Below are 17,326 nucleotides of genomic sequence, written 5' to 3' on the forward strand. Positions count from 1 at the left end.
ATACCTAACATGTCACGCTTTAAAATTGCGCACACTTGTGGAATGGTAACCCTAATAGCAATAAACTACGGTACTTAAAAATCTCAAACACATGCTATATGTATATTTTTATGCAGATTTAGTCACGATTTATTTGTCTTTCATAACAAAGATTGGTATCTAAAAACAATTCTTCTAATTTGTTCTACATCAAAATATTATATTTTTTCCCTTCGACAGAATTATCATTGGGTCAGTAGACACTAAAATCATAATTGTATCTATGATCTAGAATATAATATATAATTTGACTGACTTATAATCCTATGTATTTTAAAATATCACTGAGTAGACAAAATTCAAATGTCTTTCTAGAGTTTTTGAAATTTAACTTTGGACAGACTCAATGAATATTTAGATATAGTTTAGCTGTATAAACAAGTCCTAGAGTCTAAACCAGGGATCTCAAACTGACGGCCCTCCAGCTGTTGCAAAACTACAAGTCCCATGAGGCATTGCAAGACTAATAGTAACAAGCATGACTCCCACAGGCAGAGTCATGATGGAACTTGTAGTTTCGCAGCAGCTGGAGGGCCGCCAGAACAATGGGTTCCGTTAGATATGGGTGATTTCTCTTTGAGAACAATCCAGTTAGTCTGTGTCAACTTTTATTGCGACATTAGGCCTTTTTATCTACCCAACCAAAACATGTAAATATCTTGGGTTTCTGTTTCGCAATTTGTTCGTTTGTATTATTTAGTGTGGGTTATACATTGCAAGTTGGGAAATAAATGCAGTCTTGGTGACCCTTAAGCCTCATACACACGATCGGACTGTTGGCCATCAGAGCGTCAGACTTTTGTCCGAAGGGCGTGTGCCTGGATTTTGTCTTGCATACTAACAGCACACAATTGTCGGCCAACAACCACGAACGTAGTGACGTACTACGTGGAGTTTCAGCTCTTGACCGCCACCCTTTGGGCACCTTCTGCTAATGTCGTGTTTGGTGAGCATTGATTCCAAGCATGCGTGTTTGTACTTTGGACTTTTGTGTGACGGACTTGTGTACACCAGAAAAAAACACAATATAAACCCAGCGCCAATGATGGGCTACCTGGAGTGTTCTGTATAGAACGTGTGATGCATGACTCAACTGGATCTAACATGCCGGGTGTCGGACATTATGTAAATAGACACCATAATCTATACAGAAAAGTGGAGGGGGAAAAAAAAAAAAAAAAAAAGAGAAAAAAGAAACAGGACACCCCGTGCAGCTGGACCAACCGTAGCTGGTGGATACAGATCATAACAAGAAAAGAACAAATACAGCCCATCGCTCAGGATGTGTTAAAAAACTAACTACTACAACAGAACATAAAATATGTATAATTTTAATTAACCAAAATATAATTAAATAGTGGTAACTAGTGGATAATAAAACCACCATGTGTACAAAAATATAGAATGGGTTAAGGCACCTTTTTTTTTTTTTTTTTTTTTTTTCCCCCCCCCTCCCCTGATGTTCCCTCCCCTAATTTACACACATCTATTTAAACTTTGCGAGTTGCCTACTCCCTTGACTATGACAAAGCACTGTGCGTGAAACGCGTCGTCAAGGCAACCCCAGGACAGCAGCCCCTGCCAGGACTTGGTCACAGTGGGTATTGATCCATCCATCCATCCATCATCCCTGCGTAGCTTTCACTGTAGCTAACAGTGGTTACCCTAGCTACTTCCTCCTCCGCATCCCTCCTTGGCAGATGATTTTTTGACTAATTTTTATTTTATTTTACTTCACTTTTTTTTTTTTTTTTTATTATTTCATACAATTTTTTTCACTGCCTCTGCACTTCTTTGGGGAGTGTGAGGTCCCCCAGGCTGATGTGAGCTCCATCAGCTTGCCTGTTCGTCCACTCTCCCCCCATCAAGTTCTTCAGGTCCAGTATTGGCTGTTGAGCAGTGACACCAAGTTTTACTGAGGAGCGTTTTACCCTCGTGGAGACACCATCCGGAGACACAGCGGTTCAGTGCTTTACCTGCTGACATCCCGGCGGCTCTCCCCGTGCTGACGTCATCAGCCGTCGCCCTGGAGCTCCAGCCGGGCTGTTCTCCCCATGACAGATCGTCCGCTCATTGAGTTCCACGGCCATCCGACAGCGTACTGGAGCCGGCGAGCCCCCCTGCACGAGTCTACATTCCTCCCATCCCCCTGGACATTACAGCCACCCGACAGCTCATTGGAGCCGGCGAGCTCCCCCACATGAGGTTAGACTCCCTTCACCACGGGTAGGCTGTCAGTGTCTTCTCTCCACGTTCTCCCACTTCCATCACTTTACCCATTGCCATCTACTCCAAGTACTACACTTCAACTGTGTAATTCTACCCATTGTTTTATATTAAGTCCTTTTCTGGACTATATCTCCTGTGCTGGTCTTCTGTCATTAGAGGGCTGTCTGTCCGTTATTGCTAGTGCCTTTTATATGTTATTATTTTAATGCACTATTTTTAATTTTTGGTTATTGTTTCACAATTATCATTGTTTTTTAATTCTGTGTTACTGTGGTGCTTTCTACAACAGTTTTTCTATATTTTTGTACACATGGTGGTTTTATTATCCACTAGTTACCACTATTTAATTATATTTTGGTTAATTAAAATTATACATATTTTATGTTCTGTTGTAGTAGTTAGTTTTTTAACACATCCTGAGCGCTGGGCTGGACTTGTGTACACACCATACGAAAATCTGACAACAGACCGTTGTCCGCCGAAAATTTTCTAGCCTCCCATTCAACATTTGTTGGCGGAAAGTTGAACAATAATTGTCTGATGGAGCGTACTAACGGTCGGATTTTAGGCAAACGGTCTGTCGTCACACACTTCCCGGCTGAAAATCCAATTGTGCGTACGAGGCATTTGGCGTTTCATTGCCTCTGAACATCCATCTGAGAGGGTCGCTCGCTCTGCATCTCATCCATTTACAGAAGTAGGCAACCTTTTGAGAGGCGGAGATTAACCTGAACAACACGGAAGGCATCAAAGGTCACCGGGGTGCGGCACCCCTTTTTTATTTTAAAGAAGTGAACTAGCAAACCCCCAATAAAAAAAAAAAGTGAAGAGAGCACAAAGAAAGCTTTGAAAAATCGAATAAAACTAATGTCACTGTAAAAAAATATATACATGGCCAACCTTTAGGCCCGTTTCAACCCTCAGCGTTCTGTAGCTTGAAGTTTGAAGCTCCAAAACGCAGGAGGAGAAAAAAAAACACAATTATTCTCTATGGAGGCGGTTCACATCTCCGCTACAAGTCGCCTGAAGCTCAAACAAGTTCTGTAGCTTTTTTGTAGCTCAAATTGGGCAGATTGGTGCGTTTTTTTGGGGGGGTTTTTTAAGCGTTATTTGTTCCATAGAAATGCTTGATTTGAGCATTTTAGTGCACTTTGTTGCGCGTCTTTGAACGTTTTTTTGCTCAAATGCAATAATGAAAATAAATTTAAAAATTATAACCCTGATATTAACCCCTAACCAAATGCTAAATCCTTTTCCTAACCCTAATATTAAACCCTAACACTATTAACCCCTAACCAAACAAACAATAAGTAATAAACCCCTAACATTTAAACCCTTAGGCTTGGTTCACACAGGGGCAACACGACTTCAACGCGACTTTGCACGGCGGCTTCAGCGCAACTTTAGCAAATTACAAGGCGACTTCAAGTCGCCTCCAGGACAGGCGACTTCGGCTGTGGCCAATCACAGGACAATCAGCTCTCTGGGAGGGAGGGGTTTTCCCTGCAAAGTCGCTTGACTTTGAGAGAGAGATCCGACTTGGAGGCGACTTCCATTGATTTCTATGGTACAGGTCGCCTACCAAGTCGGATCCAAGTAGTACAGGGAGTACGCTCTGAAGTCGGAGCGACTTCAGTAGTGTCTGACGCTCCCATTCACTTAATGTGAATCTCTTTCTGGGGCGACTTGAGGGCGTACAAGTCGGATCCCAAGTCGTCCCAGTGTGAACCGACCCTAATACTTAACCCCTTACAAAGAAAGGTAAAAAATAAATAAAGCAGTTGCAAAAGCTGAAAAACATAGCAACAAATGAGGAAACGGATAATATTTTTCTCTTTTGACGAATTAAAGAACGCGCATACAAACGCTTGAAAAAACGCAATGCGGCCTAAAAGTCAGCTTCTGCAAAGAACTTTGCATTCGCTTTTGTTCTCAATTTTTTTCATGTCTGGGGAGTAATTGGATACTCTCAAAAGTCTGCTGCAGGAATCGATCATGAATGTGGAACAACCGGTACTGCAGGCTGACTTGCTTAACTAGTTTCATGCCTGCAAAAGAAGAGAGGGGAGAGGGCGGGACTTTTAAGGTACCAAGGAAAGCAAACAGATTGAAAAAATATAAATTTATTTATTTAAACAAGTCTGAAAAAATCGCAAAAAACATTTACAACAGTCAAATATTATTTCTTAGAGCATATATAGCCACCTCTTACGCTACATGTTTCGCTCATAAGAGCTTCTTCGGGAGTTTTTGAGAAGTGTTGCATCAAGTATTATATACTATAAAAGAAACAACAGATGTAAATGGATATGCTTAAAATTTCCATGAACAAAATGACGATGTGTTATATCTTATTTGTAGTAATTTGATTAAGAAAATATTCATACATTTGAATATAGTACAATTGGCACAAAAGGTATTAAACTGAAAAGGTGCCTACCGGATACTTGAATTCATAGAAAATTGGTTTCGGATACATAAATTGAAGCCACGTTTTAAAAGGAATCGAAAAACCTTTTGTAGTCAAAGAGAGAGGATAAATTAGAAATTGCTCATGTCATTTAAATGTTAGAGAAGTATTTAATAGTTCTGAAGGGTATATACCGTAATAATAATTAGGGCAAAAAGAAACACATTTACTCCAATTTGGAATAACAGGTGTATATTAATTGCAGAACCAATACGATCATTCATCCCAAAATGCAGGGAGGAAGGAAGGTTTAGTAAAACCAAAGGACCACGAATTGGCTAAATGGTGGAAGAAGCCACCCCTCGTTTATGGACCTTGGCAGCAGCCAAAGGGGGGGCACCCGGGGTACACCTGGTGGTAAGGTTCTTTGCCAAGAGCCTCAGTGGTCCTATAAGATAGAGAAACAGTATATTCCAGTATAGGCCTGGCTGCCTGCTCTGAGTTCTGGAGAGTGTAAATAGTGAGCATGGCAGTGTCCAGGGGTCAGTAGTAGGTAGGGTGGTGTACAAAGGTCAGAAGTTGGTAGGGCAGTGTCCAGGGGTCAGCAGTGAGTAACGCAGTGTCTAGGGGTCGGTAGGAGGAAGGGCAGTGTCCAGGGGTCAGCCGTAGGTAGGGCAGTGTACAAAGGTTGGAAGTTTGTAGGGCATTCCCTAGGGGTCAGCAGTAGGTAGGGCAGTGTCTATGGGTCGGTAGGAGGAAGGGCAGTGTACGTAGGGCAGTGTGCAGGGGTCAGCAGTAGCTAGGGCAGTGTGCAGGGGTCAGCAGTAGCTAGGGCAGTGTGCAAAGGTCAGAAGTTTGTAGGGCATTCTCCAGGGGTCAGCAGTCGGTAGGGCAGTGTCTAGGGGTCAGTAGGAGGAAGGGCGGTGTCCAGGGGTCAGCAGTAGGTAGGGCAGTGTACAAAGGTTGGAAGTTTGTAGGGCATTCTCCAGGGGTCAGCAGTAGGTAGGGCAGTGTCCATGGGTCGGTAGGAGGTAGGGCTGTGTACAAAGGTCAGGGGTTTGTAAGGCAGTGTCCAGAGGTCAGCAGTAGGTAGGTCAGTGTACAAAGGTCAGAAGTTTGTAGTGCATTCTCCAGGGGTCAGCAGTCGGTAGGGCAGTGTCTAGGGGTCAGTAGGAGGAAGGGCAGTGTCCAGGGGTCAGCAGTAGGTAGGGCAGTGTACAAAGGTTGGAAGTTTGTAAGGCATTCTCCAGGGGTCAGCAGTAGGTAGGGCAGTGTCTATGGGTCGGTAGGAGGAAGGGCAGTGTACGTAAGGCAGTGTCCAGGGGTCAGCAGGAGGTAGGGCATTGTACAAAGGTCAGAAGTTTGTAGGGCATTCTCCAGGGGTCAGCAGTCGGTAGGGCAGCGTCCAGGGTCGGTAGGAGGTAGGGCTGTGTACAAAGGTCAGGGGTTTGTAAGGCAGTGTCCAGAGGTCAGCAGTAGGTAGGTCAATGTACAAAGGTCAGAAGTTTGTAGGGCATTCTCCAGGGGTCAGCAGTCGGTAGGGCAGCGTCCAGGGTCGGTAGGGGGTAGGGCAGTGTACAAAGGTCAGAGGTTTGTAGGGCAGTGTCCAGAGGTCAGCAGTAGGTAGGTCAATGTACAAAGGTCAGAAGTTTGTAGGGCATTCTCCAGGGGTCAGCAGTCGGTAGGGCAGTGTCCAGGGTCGGTAGGAGGTAGGGCAGTGTACAAAGGTCAGAAATTTGTAGGGCAGTGTCCAGGGGTCAGTAGGAGGTAGGCCAGGGTTTGGTAGTAGGTAGAGCAGTGTACAAGGGTCAGACGTTCTTAGGGCACTGTCCAGGGAAAAGCAGGGCAGAGAACAGGGCGTCAGCTTGGCAAAGGAAGGGATCAGCAGGGCACATCGCAGGGGGGCTCAGGAGGGAACAAAAGTGGTTTACTGATGCACCACAGTGGAGGAAACCTACTGCAGCTGATCTACTTGTTCTGGTCCCCGCCTCCTCGCTTGTCCATTTCATATGATGTCATCCAAATACTCATTGGGTGGAATGGAGACAGGGACCAGTGGGGATCAGCGCTCACACTGTATGTATTATTTCACACAGGCAGCAGGAAGGGCTGTAAAAGCAGGTTGAGCTGCAGTTTTACCACCCACCTAAAGAAAGCTTTGCAGCTGCTCAGGACTATAATGCCGCAGCAAAATTGAAGCAACATGTCACATTTGGCATACGGTACTACTGTCGAGCGCAACCCAATCAAGTAAATGGGGCCACAGAGCAACCACGTTAGTTTAGCATTTTGAGGGATAAAGCAGGGGATAAGTTGCCTCCTCACCCCCTGTCAAAATGCTCTCCGAAAGGCGATCCACCACGGATCTCTTTGCTCTTTGGATACCAAACTTCAGAACAATCTATGACTACATTCACGTCCACAAGCAGCATATCGAAACAGAAATCTCATTCTACATCTACTAACAATGGATGGAATAATAGGAGTCATGTTAATAAGTAGCAGCCTTGGATGATTTAGCTGAATGGAGCAACCCTGGTGCAGGGAAACCAGAATCCCTCTAATGTTGTTATAGTCAGGATGACTCAGCATGAGGTTCAACCAGACCTGTATATTCCCAGGCTTGTCTAATGGGGCATACACACGGTCGGACTTTTCGTCTACAAAAGTCCGACAGCCTGTCCGACAGACTTCCGGCGAACTTTCGGCGGACTTGCGGCGGACTTGTGGCAGACTTTCTAACGAACGGACTTGCCTACACACGACCACACAAAAGTCAGACGGATTCGTACGTGATGACGTACACCAGACTAAAATAAGGAAGTTCATAGCCAATAGCTGCCCTAGCGTGGGTTTTTGTCCGTCGGACTAGCACACAGACGAGCGGATTTCGGGGTCCGTCGTAGTTACGACGTAAAGATTTGAAGCATGTTTCAAATCTAAAGTCCGTCGGATTTGAGGCTGAAAAAGTCAGCTGAAAGTCCGGAGAAGCCCACACACGATCGGATTACCAGCCAGCTTTAGTCCGTCGGCGTCCGTTGGACTTTTGTAGACGAAAAGTCTGACCGTGTGTATGCCCCATAAGTGTGTGGTGCTCCCACACATTCTTCACTAGGGTAAAACAGCTGTAGCTGACCTCTCGCCATAATGACCGCTATGCCCCCCCTGCCCCACCTATCAAACATACCTAAAATAATCAGACCACTACAGATTTGTGGAGATCTTTGAGGGCACAAAAGTACCAACCTTTGTTTTGTGTCTGTGGAACCACCTAAAGGTCCCAAGCCGCAAGACACCAGCTCATGGACAATCCCAACTCTCCACAGATACCTCCATGTCCCAACTTCCCAGTTAAACCACCATTAACTGGAAATTCTCCAGAGGACACCATACCCTAGATCAGTGACGGCGAACCTTGGCACCCGAGATGTTTTGGAAATACATTTCCCATGATGCTCATGTACTCTGCAGCGTAGTTGCGCATCATGGGAAATATAGTTCCAAAACATCTGGTGTGCCAAGGTTTGCCATCACTGCCCTAGATGGATCCCTAGTATGTGATATCCCTGTTAATTATGACCACCTCCAACGATCCCAACCTCTACGACACCCAAGGAGCACCGATCCTTACCGCTGGATGGGAGGGAAGTTTCTTCTTTGTCCACTTGCTTCATACTGCATGAAGTTTTCATCATTCCTCCTAGACCCCCACTTGAAGCCCCTCTAAACATTCAATCCCAAAATATCATTAGGTAACCTTATATCTCCTGATTCCAGATATTAATCCTATATCTCAGTTTGACAAGGAAGCGCGCATGCTCCGAAACGTGTCACATTGCATTCTTGTCCTTGGTGTCCACTCCACGGAACACTGAGGGGATATAGTCTGGCCTCGTTCTTGTTCCTGGTGCACATACATCGGGACACCCAGCATTCTCTCCCTGGCAAACTTCCAGCTTGGTACCCCGGACCTTCATCTGCATGTTGAGCTTTCTTTTATCATGTAAAGGTGAGTGGCCCTAATTTGGATTAAGTTATTAAACATATTGGTCCTACTGCACTTAGAGGCGTTCCTTCCTTTGTTTTTGTTTTTTGCCTTCGTATATCTCCTTGCCTCCCCTGTTCACCTAGTCATGTTTGACCTTTGGGAATTTTTTTGTTGCCTCGGGCCTATCTTTAACCACTTGCCACCCCCTAGCAGTAGATTTAATACTAGCGATGTATGCATGCGTCGCTGACTACACGCGTACGGTCGTGCCCCTCGGTACACGCCCACTGTGAGCAGCCGGAGTAATTTGATCGATACGTCCAATCATAGCGATCACATGATAACTTGTAAGCAAACTGCCATGAATGGCTTTCATTCATGACATTTTGCTTACTGATGTAATGCTGTGATTGGTCACAAGTCAAGCCAATCATAACACCCTGTACCATGTGATCCATTGTGACCAATCACAACAGTAAACACTAAGTCATGAATGAAAGCCATTCATGACAGGTAAAACTATTGCTTATAACAGTGATCATCACTGTTATAAACAATAATAGTGTAAAAAATAAATAAATCCCTGACTGATCACTCCCCCTCCAGAGTAGTACAGCATCACTATAAGGGCCGCTGATAAGGCAGTACAGCCAGGCCTCTTGTACTGGGCCCGGGCCTCATCAGTTCAAAAGGGGGGTCTGGGCCGAGTAGGAGGGCCAGCAGTACTGCCTTATTGCCAACTCTTGTGCAGTGCTGCCGGCTTCTACTTCTCTTTTCTTCCTCTGGCTGCACTGCAGGAGGATTGGTTCTAGTATCTGCACCCCCCTTCTCCATGCTGTCTGGGACCTCTGTGTGCCCCTTCCCCCTGCAGTGTTGCCATTTTCCCTCCGGCAGCTGCTGAAGGCACACAGGCGGATTATTTCAGGATGGTGAGCCCCCCTCCTGCTGGTGGTGAACACACCACCCTGAATGAACAGACCACTGATCGCTCACTGTGGAGGAGCAGATATTGCCTCCATACCTCTATTTACTTGAATGGGTCTTGTTCGTTGGGGGGGGGGGGGGGGGGGGTGTATAATTAAGAATGGCATTGCGGGCGTTGCATTTAAGCAAAAATATCTTTTGATATTTTTGGAGGAGGGGGCCCTGTCAGGTAACGGGGTACGGGGCCCGTAATTTCTATCAGCAGCCCTGATCACTATGGTGACCCTGAACTACGCTGATGAAAATGTTAAGAAAAAAAATGTAAAAAAAAGTTTAACGAAATTGAGTTGTATGATGACGCTGTACTACCTGTAGTGAAACTACAAGCCAGTCAGCCTAACATCAATAGTAGGTAAATTATTGGAGGGGATGATAAGGGACTATATTTAAGAATTTGCTGAAGAAAAAAATATCATTAGTAGTTATCAGCATGGGTTTACGAAGGGTCATTCTTGCCAGTCCAATCTATTAACATTCTACTAAAAAGTGAGCTGCCAACTAGATAGGGAGAGGCCTGTGGATGTGGTGTATTTGGATTTTGCAAAAGCATTTGATACCTAATCTACAAGCTGAGGTCTGTTCGCATGGACCACAAGGTTTGATCTTGGATAGAAAACTGGTTACAGGGGCACGTCCAAAGGGTGGTGATAAATAACGTGTACTCATACTGGTCTGGAGTGGTAAGTTGGGTAACCCCAAGGCTCCATCTTGGGACCAATTCTGTTTAATTTATTCATAAATGATATAGAGGAAAGGATCAATATCCGTTTTTGTGGATAACACAAAAAATAAGCAGGGCAATAACTTCACATCAGGATATAGAAAATTTACAGAAGGACCTGAACAAAATAATGGAGTGGGCAACTAGATGGCAAATGAGGCTTTAATGTGGAGAAATGTAAAGTAATGCACTTGGGAGCTAAAAATACAAACGCAAACTACTCACTAGGGGGAGAACCGGTGGGGGACTGAAGGATGGAGAAGGATCTGGGGGTCCTAGTAGATGACAATAGCATGCAATGTCAAGCTGAAGCTACCAAAGCCAGCAGAACATTAGCATGCATAAAAAACAGGATATACTCCAGAGATAAAACTATAATCCTGCCACTATATAAAACTAGACCACATCTGGAGTTCTCTGTCCAGTTCTGGTCACCAGTCTTCCGAAGGGATGTGCTGGAGCTGGAGAGAGGTTCAAAGAAGGGCGACAAAATTAATACGGGGAATGGAGGACCTCAATTACGAAGAAAGACTTCAAGCACTAAATTTATTTTTGATGGAGGAGAGACGCTTGAGAGGCGATATGATAGCAATTTACAAATACCTCAATGCATGGGCGTCCACAGAACTCTTTTCAGGGGTGGGGGGGGTGTTATTTTAAGGTCACCCATGCTCCACCCCTTTTTGACAATGTCATGAAGGGGAGGGGCTTAGTCATTATCACAAAGCGTGATAACCCTCCCCCCTTTCCACTGCCACATTTGGCACTTTTTGGGGGGAGGGGGGGAGAATGTACCTGGTTTTGCCGTGGCAATCTGAGCCACATACAAAACCATGCAAAATATGCTGCGACCACAGCAAGTGAAGGTATAAATAAAAAGCCCCAGACGACGTCATTGTATGACGAAACGCGCGCCGGGCGGTAGGACGTAATGACGTATCGCGTGCTGTCCCCGGAGAGTCACGGGCACTCGCAGGCTGGCCATGTACTTGTTTGCTTGATTTTAAACACCAGTTTGTAAGTGTTACTCTTTTTTATTAATAAATTATATCTACGGTATTACGCTATGGGAAGTACTTTTTCTTTCATGCCCTGATGTCTTGGTACCGGAGGGCTCCTTCCACCAATTGATTGTATATCGATCCTGGACCTGTGTTCCCTGGGAGCTTATTATCTGATACTTCCTAGAAAGGCCCTGGCTGGGTTTAAGCCACAAGCTCTCTCTTGCTTGCCTCTGGTAAGCGCGCATTTGTTTTGGTGTTTCAATATCACTGGTGATGGAAGATTGCACGTTTGTACTCTGAACCCAGCTTATGGCATATTATTTGGACTTTTTTGTTAACCCTTCTTTTTCCTTCAATATCACCATATTTTTTGTGCACTTATCACTATTATCTCTATTTATGTGACAATCACACTTTGGATTGTCATTTTTTAGCGCAGCTATTGTTTACCTATAAATAAACATAGAATCAGGCAATCGATCAGTTACAAAAAAAAAACTACACCTGCATGGTGCAGCATTGGCTTAAGCCAGTGGAGATCCTAAATTCTATATGGGCACAATAGCATCTTTATGGGCACAGCAGCAGCTTTATTGGCACAATAACATCTTTATGCTAGGTTGCTGTGCTTAACCACTTGCCTACCGGGCACTTTCGCCCCCTTGCTGCCCAGGCCAATTTTCAGCTTTCAGCGCTGTCACACTTTAAATGAGAATTGCGCGGAGATGCAACACTGTATCCATATGACATTTTTATCATTTTTTTCACACAGATAGAGCTTTCTTTTGGTGGAATTTAATCACCACTGGGGTTTTTATTTTTTGCTAAACAAACAAAAAAGACCGACAATTTAAAAAAAAAAAAGTTTTGCTTGGCTTCTCTTGTTAAATTTTGCAAATAAGTAGTCTCCTTCCCTGATGGTCACTGATAAAGAGGCACTGATGGTCACTGATAGGGGGCACTAATAGGTGGCACTGATTGGCAGCACTAATAGAACTGGCTAAACAGCATGTTGCTTTTAGTGGGTGGTGCTGTGAAAAAGAAAAATGTAGTTCAATGTAGCCACCGTATGTCAATTATTGGGTTAAATCAATTGGTGAGGAGGCAACAATATTGCCTCCTCACCACCTCTTAACCGCTTCAGCCCTGGAAGATTTTACCCCCTTCCTGCCCAGAGCACTTTTTGCGATTCGGCGCTGCGTCGCTTTAACTGACAATTGCGCGGTCGCGCAACGTTGCACCCAAACAAAATTAACGTACTTTTTTTTCCCACAAATAGAGCTTTCTTTTTGCGGTATTTGATCACCTCTACGGTTTTTATTTTTTGCACTATAAACAAGAAAATAACGTCAATTTAAAAAAAAAAGGCAATATTTTTACTTTTTGCTATAATAAATATCCCCCAAAAATATATAAAAAAACATTTTTTTTCCTCAGTTTAGGCTGATGTGTATTCTTCTACATATTTTTGGTAAAAATAAATTGCAATAAGCGTTTATTGATTGGTTTGCGCAAAAGTTATAGCGTCTACAAAATAGGGGATAGATTTATAGCATTTTTATTATGATTTTTTTTTTTTTTACTAATAATGGCGGCGATCTGCGATTTTTATCGTGACTGCGACATTATGGCAGACATGTCGGACAATTTTGACACATTTTTGGGACCATTGGCATTAAAACAGCGATCAGTGCGATTCAAAAAGGCACTGATTACTGTAAAAATGTCACTGGTGGTGAAGGGGTTAACGCGAGGGGGCAGTGAAGGTATTAAGTGTGTCCTAGTGTGTGTTCTAACTGAAGGGGGGATGGGACTGTGCAGGGAAGATAACAGATCGCTGTTCATACTCTGTATGAACAGACGGTCTGTCTCTTCTCCCCTGTGTTTACACACACAGTTCCCGATTCTTCGTGTCTCAGCAGCGATCGCGGGAGCCCGGCGTTGATCAAAACCGCCGTCATTCGCATCGGCTCGGGGGGTGAGCGGAGGGCGCGCGCGCACAGGGAGAAGCGACGTTACATAACGTCGTTTCGACCAGCCGTGCCATTCTGCTGCAGTACAACTGCGGCGGCTGGTCGGCAAGTGGTCAAACAGCTCTGAAAAGCGATCCAAGCATGGTCGACAGTCACTTTCCACACATGTGAAGGAGCCCTATGAGTAGCCAAGCAAAAGCAAGCAGGGAAGTAAAGTGTTAAATCTCTTAACATGATAACAGAAGGTTCAGCCTGACAGTGTAAGGAGATACACAGTCTATGCTGACAGGTCTGCAGACCTCACTGATAACAGAGGATAACAGGATCAGGCAGCCTGTGACAGCAGGTGTCAGCCCAAAACTGAGCTCTGGTGAAGTGAACATCTTATCATGTTTGACTTTTACTTTCCTGCACTTTCCTCCCTAGTGTGCAGACACCTTGCTGATTGACCCCCCTTGCCCCCTCCTGCAGACGCCCATGCCTCAATGGTGATCACAGCGTAGGAAAAAAAACTATTCAGTCTCAGGGAGTATAAGAGGACACGGGACCACACAATGAGATTGGAGGAGAAGAGGTTTAACCTTAAACTGCGCAGGGGGTTTTTCACTGTCAGGGCGATAAGGACGTGGAACTCCCTTCCACAACTGGTGGTGATAGCGGGGAGTATGGATATTTTTTAAAGACTCTTGGATGTTCATCTTAGTGAACACAATATACAGGGATATGGGAAATAATTATGGACACTGACACGTGTGCACCTACACGGGTTGAACTGGATGGACTGTTGTCTTTATTCAACCTTACCTACTATGTAACGATACTCTTGTGATAGTATGTTAAAAAAAAATGTGAAGTAAAAAGCTAATTGTATTTAATATCTTAATTTTCAAAAAAAAATACAAAAAATTACAGCTTCAAAAAACTTGCTATGCCTCTTACTAAATACATTGGACTGCCTGCTTTCCAAAAAAGGGGTCATTTTGGGGGGTATTTGTACTGTCCTGGCATTTTAGGGCCTCGGGAAATTAGATTGGCCGTCAGTACATCAGGATTGATGAATTTTTAAATATACATTATATACAGGGGCGGACTGACAACTCATGGGGCCCCCGGGCAATAGGAGATTATGGGGTCCCCGGGCAATAGGAGAAGATTATGGGGCCCGCGGGCAATAGGAGATTATGGGGCCACCAGGCAATAGGAGATTATGGGGCCCACAGGCAATAGATTATGGAGCCACACAGTATACACACACACATACAGTATACACACAGACACACAATATACACACACAGTATATACACACACACTGAAAAGGTACTGGAGAGGCGGGGCAGCTATAATCTTGGGATTTTTTTAAAAAAACACAGATTTTTACATACTGTACCTGGTTTTATTGAGGCTGGCAACCCTGATGGGGCCCTCGGGCAGTGCCCGAGTGCCCGAATGGTAAGTCCGCCCCTGAGTATATACCATAGATTGTAGGCTCTATAACTCTCACACAGACTAAATCATATACACTGATTTAGGTTCTTTTCACCAAAGAAATGTAGCAGAATACATTTTGGCCTAAATTTATGAAGAAAGATTATTTATTTGCTAAATTTTTAAACAAACTAAAAATAACGTGTTTTTAAAAAAAAATACAGTGGTGAATAAATACCACCACAAGAAAGCTCTATTTGTGTGAACGAAATGATATAAATGTAATACAGCATTGCACAATTACCAGTTCAAGTAGCGCAGTGCTGAATAGCAAAAAATGGCCTGGTTATGAAGGGGGGGGGTAACACCCTCTGGAGGTCAAGTTGTCATTAGCTTCTTCCCCAGCTAGACCAGCCAGAGAAAGTGACAGCCGCACCCAGAAGTGACATCTTACAGATCACTTCCCGGTTCTTAGTAGGAAGAGGAGATGGGCGAGCGTTTGTTCGCCCATCTCCCCTCTACCTAACAGCACCCACCATGCCAGTCTCGGGTCCACCAATCAGGGCACAGAAGCATGGTGGGGTGCTGGCAGGGGCTCCAGATCGCTTCCATGTGAGAGTCGGCTTGTCAGATTTACAAACATTCTTAGGCTCGGTTCACACTAGTTCACAAAGCAAGGTCCATAAAGACATGGATGAGCGAGTTTGGGGTGGAGGAACCTGGCTGGCCTGCACAGAGTCCTGGCTTCAACCCAATAGAACACCTTTGGGATGAATTAGAGCGGAAACTGCGAGCCAGGCCTTCTCGTCCAACATCAGTGCCTGACCTCACAAATGTGCTTCTGAAGGAATGGTGAAACATTCCCATAGACACACTCCTAAACCTTGTGGACAGAGCTTGAGCTAGTTTGCAAAGTAGAATGGGCAAAAATGTCCCTCTCTAGATGTGCAAAGCTGTGTATACAACGCAAAGCTTAGTTCTGACAGGGGATAAAGGTTCACCTTCCAGCAGGGCAACGACCCTAAACATACAGCCAGAGCTACAATGGAATGGTTTAGATCAGGGGTCCTCAAACTACGGCCCGCAGGCCGAATACGGCCCGCCAAGGTCTTTTACCCAGCCCTCCCGGCCTTTCAGGCACTGGAGCCCCCACAACGGTCCGCCCGGAGAGATGCTTTCCCTGCGGACCCCGCTTCATAGGGGGAAACGGTACCAATTTTGGGCACTGTCCAGAGTGGGGGCGGAGACACAGAGCCTGCTCCAGCGCGGGAAAGCTTCACAAGGATTCTCCTCGCGGCTGCCCTTTTCATAGCGGTAAGTCCCGCGGCGCTCCTCTCACTAATCCCCGTGCACTGGACAGGCTGGCTGCATTACTGGGCACAGATCACGCTGCATTGCTGGGCACAGATCACACTGCATTGCTGGACACAGATCACGCTGCATTGCTGGGCACAGGTCAGGCTGCATAACTTGGCACAGGTCAGGCTGCATAACTTGGCACAGGTCAGGCTGCATAACTTGGCACAGGTCAGGCTGCATAACTGGACAATGGAGAGGCTGGCTGCATTACTGGGTACAGGACAGGCTGCATTACTGGGCACAGATCAGGCTACATAACTGGGCACAGGTCAGGTTGCATTACTGGGCGCAGGTCAGGCTGCATTACTGGACAATGGAGAGGCTGGCTGCATTACTGGGTACAGGACAAGGCTGCATTACTGGGCACAGATCAGGCTACATAACTGGGCACAGGTCAGGTTGCATTACTGGGCGCAGGTCAGGCTGCATTACTGGACAATGGAGAGGCTGGCTGCATTACTGGGTACAGGACAGGCTGCATTACTGGGCACAGGACAGGCTGCATTACTGGGCACAGATCAGGCTACATTGCTGGGCACAGATCAGGCTGCCTTGCTGGGCACTGATCAGGCTGCCTTGCTGGGCACTGGAAATGCTGCCTTGCTGGGCACTGGTCAGGCTGCCTTGCTGGGCACTGGTCAGGCTGCATTACTGGGCACTGGTCAGGCTGCATTACTGGGCACAATTCAGGCTGCATTACTGGGCACAAGTCAGGCTGCATTACTGGGCACAAGTCAGGCTGCATTGCTGGGCACAAGTCAGGCTGCATTGCTGGGCACAAGTCAGGCTGCGCTGCTGGGCACTGGAGAGGCTGGCTGCGCTGCTGGGCACTGGAGAGGCTGGCTGCGCTGCTGGGCACTGGTCAGGCTGGCTGCGCTGCTGGGCACTGGTCAGGCTGGCTGCGCTGCTGGGCACTGGTCAGGCTGGCTGCATTGTTGGGCACTGGTCAGGCTGCATTGTTGGGCACTGGTGAGGCTGCATTGCTGGGCACTGGTGAGGCTGCATTGATTCGGCCCCCCAACAATCTGAGGGACAGTGGACTGGCCCCCTATTTAAAAAGTTTGAGGACCCCTGGTTTAGATCAAAGCATATTCATGTGTTAGAATGGCCCAGTCACAGCCCAGACCTAAATCCCATTGAGAATCTGTGACAAGACTTGAAAATTGCTGTTCACAGACGCTCTCCATCCAATCT

Source organism: Aquarana catesbeiana, linkage group LG11, assembly GCF_042186555.1.
Source record: "Aquarana catesbeiana isolate 2022-GZ linkage group LG11, ASM4218655v1, whole genome shotgun sequence".
NCBI classification, from domain to species: Eukaryota; Metazoa; Chordata; class Amphibia; order Anura; family Ranidae; genus Aquarana; species Aquarana catesbeiana.